Source organism: Chrysochloris asiatica, unplaced genomic scaffold (assembly GCF_000296735.1).
Source record: "Chrysochloris asiatica unplaced genomic scaffold, ChrAsi1.0 scaffold00074, whole genome shotgun sequence".
Classification (NCBI taxonomy): Eukaryota; Metazoa; Chordata; class Mammalia; order Afrosoricida; family Chrysochloridae; genus Chrysochloris; species Chrysochloris asiatica.
In genome coordinates, this window is record NW_006408592.1 from 4787799 (window position 1) to 4792519 (window position 4721).

The 4721-nt window shown below is 38.7% G+C and overlaps 1 protein-coding gene and 1 pseudogene across 1 annotated transcript in view; one reads left to right on the plus strand and one right to left on the minus strand.

Moving 5' to 3' along the window:
* DLG2 (discs, large homolog 2 (Drosophila)) overlaps nucleotides 1-4721 on the plus strand; it is a 1151973-nt gene that overhangs the window by 449528 nt on the left and 697724 nt on the right. The window lies entirely within an intron of this gene.
* On the minus strand, nucleotides 2655-3388 carry LOC102815084 (annotated as a pseudogene).

Consider the following 4721-nt stretch of genomic DNA (forward strand, 5'->3'; position numbering starts at 1 on the left):
GAGTTATGGTGTTGTAGGAGAATATTGAAAATGCCATGGGCTGCCAAAAGAACAAACAGATCTTTTTTGGAAGAAGTGCAGCCAGAGTGTTTCTTGGAGGCCAATCTTCTTCATCTCTCATACTTTGGACATATTGTCAGGAGGGACCAGTCACTGGAGAAGGATATCATGTTTGGTCAGATGCAAGGTCAGAGAAAAAGAGGAAAACCCCCAGTGAGATGGATTGTCAAAGTGGCAGCATCAATGGGCTCAAACATAGCAACAATAGTGAGGTTGGCCCAGGATCGAGTAGTGTACGTTCTGCTGTGCATAAGGTTGTTATGAGTCAGTACCAATTCCATGGCACCTAACAACAACATGACACTAAGGAATCCAGGTATGGTGCTCTATGATAAGTGCTGAATTGCAAATCATAAGATCAGCAGTTCAAACCCACTGGCAGTTCCTGGGAAACCTAATACAGGATCACTATCAGTTGGCACCATCTAAATAGCACTTAACAAACAACATCACATTAAAGGCAAAATGTAATGATTATTCAGTGTTTTATAGTATTTTGGAATTTATTTTATTCTATAGAGAAACTTTGTAGGAGACTCTGGGCTCCCCTAGAGAAAGTATAGATGATGTTGTTGTTAAGTGGCGTCAAATAGGGTCCAACACATAGCGACCCTGTATAGGGTTTCCAAAGAGTGACTGGTGAGATTGAACCGTCGACTTTATGGTTGAAACTGACTTTGCAACCCACAGTGCTCCACCAGGACTCCAGCCAATAGATGATGATATGCCCTAGGTTTTTTGTTTTTTTATTTTACTTTTTATTGTGAGTTGAGTGCTTTATAGAGCAAATCATGAGTTTTGCATTAAAAAAAAATACACTTTGTTTCATCTCAGTGATTACAATACCGTTAACGTAATATCACTTATTCTACTTCCTCCCTGTGTTTCCTGTTTCCATTCCTCCTTGTTTTCCAACCCTTCTGAATTTTGCCCTTGGATAAATGTTGCACTTTTGATCTCAAATATTTGATTTTTCTATGCTGTGAACTAGCAGTATTCTTAAGGTATGCACCATTTTGTGGTTACTGAGTGGCATAAATGGTTAAGTGCTGGTATATTAACTGAAAGGTTGGTAGTTCATACCTACCCAAAGTGACCTCAGAGATAAGGCCTGATAGTCTGCTTCCAGAATGTCACAGTCTTAAGGACCCTATGATGTACAGTTCTGCCTTGCATATATAAGGTTAACATGAGCTGAAATCAGCTCGACAACATCTAGCAATAATGAATACCTTCTAAGAGAAAGTGGTAATACAGCAGTAGAGTTTTTGCTTTCTTTGTGGTAGACCAAGTTTCAGTCCTCAATTGATGTACCTCTGTGCAAATACCACATGTCTATCTGAGGAGGCTTGCATGTTGCTATCATGCTGAACAGGATTAAAGGAAGCTTGTATACTAAAACAAAGAAGAAAATCTTGACTATTTATTTCTGAGTAATGAGACCATGAAATGAATGGTGAATCACAATGATCTTGTTGTCTATTCAACATTTTGCCCATAGAATCCTTCAATAGTGCAACTAGAAGTTCTTTCAGCTTGAGAAATGATGAGTGTGTTCTTCCCTTTTGGTTTTCTAACTCCAGGTCTTTGCACATTTCATTGTAATATTTGGCTTTGTCTTCTCAAGCTGTCCTTTGAAATTTTCTGTTCAGCTCTTTTTCCTCATTAGTTCTTCCCATCATTTTTACTTCTTTGCACTCAAGAGCAAGATTCAGAATCTCTTCTGACACCCACTTTTTTTTTCCCCCCTGTCTTCTTAATGAACTATTGCTTTATTCATGTCTGATGTTCTTTTTTTAATTTTGGTAAGTACATTTTTATTGGGAAGGGAAGTTGTCAACTTAAACAGCAGTAAATGAAGGGTGAACATGAAAATTCCCTTTTGTCACAGATACCCATGACCTTCACAATATATTATATAGGAGAAATTTCGACATGCGACCCCAAGTCAAAACTGTCAAATGCTTTTCAATTCAATCAAATACTTCTGGATTCCCACAAAAAATGAATATATAGTAAGAGCATGTAAAAGTTGCTTACTGAAACAACGCTCATAGAAAAATATGAGAAGAAATGTAGAAATTAAGCAGAATACTCTTTAATTGTAATTAACTACATTTTCTTATCTTCACAGTAATACAAAACACAGTCACTTGAAGTACTGGTTCAGATTACTTAAATACCAGATACATTTTAGTCCTCTACATAAGTGTTTGGAATTTACTTATGTTTATATGAAGTGAAGTTCTTAATGCTTTTCTACAGCAGTAATGATCGATGGACTCAAGCATGACAACAGTAGTGAGGTTGGCCCAGGATCGGGCAGTGTTTTGTTCTGCGGTACATAAGGTCACATTGGTACTGACTCGATGGCTCCTAACAACAACAATACAGAAGTAACTGCACACCAGAAGGCGAAGACAAACACAAGTCATGGAATGGAGTTTTCCCAAAGCTGCATTGTGAAAAGACTATCAACAGTTGGTTCCATACACATGAGTGGATTTCTTTGCTATAGGAAATGTAAATAGAATAAGGAATAGAGATGTGTAAAAAGGTTCCTTGAGGAGAAGAAGGATGACACTTGTAAGCATTTAGTTTTCTGCTCCTTCTGCTGTGTGGCATTCTTCTTCTTCACTGTCTGATGTCCATAATGTTAGGTTGTCTGTAAGCAACTGCATAATGAGGGTGCTGTTTTTGTACGAGTCTTCATTCAGTGTATCAAGTTTTGAGATGGCCTTGTCAAAAGCCATTTTAGCCAGCGTACAGGCAAGCTCTGGGTTATTAAAGATCTCATAGTAAAATACAGAAAAGTTAAGAGCCAGCCCCTGGTGAATTGGATGTGTAGGTTGCATCTCTTTCTTGCTTATATCAAATGCCTCTTGGTGAGCTCCTTGAGAATTGTCTATCATTTGTTTTCGATCATCACCACACTACTTCAATAAGCTACTGGAAATAATCTTTCATTTTCAGATAGAAGACCTTGCTCTCTGAATTGGTTGTATTGACTATTAAATACTTATCCAACAATTCCAGGACCATGGTACAGATGGATCTCAGTTCAGACTCCACTTTTCTTCCGATAGTCCTTAATCAGCTGCAACTTCTTGTCTGAGGTGAAGGTTTTCTGCTTAGTGCTGGAGATGACCCTCCAGGCCGACCTGCAGCCCCCAACCACATTCTTGTAGGCCACCAAGAGCAGGTTGCACTCCTTGTTGGACAGCTCGGTCCCCTGCTCCGTCATAGCTTTCATGCAGGTAGCCATGTAGTTGAAGCACTTGGCCTACTCAGCCAAGTTTGCCTTATGGATCAACTCTGTCTTCTCCATAGTGGACGATGAATGGGCGGTGGCTGCGCTCAAGGAAATTAAGGGGACAGGGAGAAGAGAGCATGTCTGATATTCTTGATGTCATCCCACAAGTCTTCTGGTCTTCAGTCATTAGTGTCTAATGCATCAAATCTGTTCTTGAGATGGTCTCTAAATTCACGTGGGTTATACTCAAGAGCATATTTTAGTTCCTGTGAAGTTACTTTAATTTACTTCGGCTTCAGCCTAAACCTGCATATGAGCAATTTGATAGTATGTTCCACAATTGACCCCCGGTTTTGTTTTGGCAGATGATATTGAACTTCTCCATCATCTTTCCCATAGATGGTAGTCAGCTTGATTGCTGTGTATTCCATCTGGTGAAGTCCACATATATAGTTATCTTTTATGTTGTTTACAGATGGTATTTGCAATGAGTAAGTCTTTGGTCTTTCAAAAATCATTCGATTTCCAGCATCATTTCTATGACCATGGCTATATTATTTCTTTCAGTTTGTACTTTTTATTGTGCATTGAATAAAGGATTAAAGAGATGATCAGTTTTCAGCAAATCATACACGTTGTTTCATCTCAATGACTGCAATCCCCTCCATGTAACAAGAGTTATCCTACTTCTTCCCTGTGGTTCCGATTTCCCTTCCACCCACCTTCCCATCCCTTTCAACTTTGTCCTTAGGTAAATGTTGCCCTTTGGATCTTGTATGATTTACCATTCCATGGTGGACATATCTTACTAGTGATGTTTTTCCCCTATATACCTATCTGAAATTCGGGCCACGATGGTGAGTTCTATTCAGAATGTTAAGGATAGTCAAGGATCATAATCTCAGGTTCCTACAGTCTGTTTCTAACCAGTAAGCTCTTATTTTATATATGTAATTTTTAATTTTGTTCCACATTTCCTGCTGCTCTATCTGGGTCCTTCTACTGTGGTCCCTTTCAAATTAGTTGGTAGTAGTAACCAGGCACCATCTAGTTCTTCTGGGCTAAGAGTTGTGGTGACTGACGTATACCTGCTTTAATGGTGCCTGGACTAGCTAATTCCAAGCATCTTCAGTTTTCATCAGTCTGCTTTTTTCCACACATGATTGCTTCTTAAATGGCCATTCAGGAGTTTTAGGATACCAGACACTACTCACCAAAATAGTGTGTAAACATTACCTTGTGGACTATGTTCTGTCAATTGACCATGGTGTCCTCTAAAGCCGTATTTTCCTACTATGGATTCTTTCTCTTTTTTTTTATTGTTTTATTGTGAATTATGTGATAGTTTACATGGGAGAACATTAGTTTTACATTCATTCTATCGTATATCATCTCATTGCCATGGTTA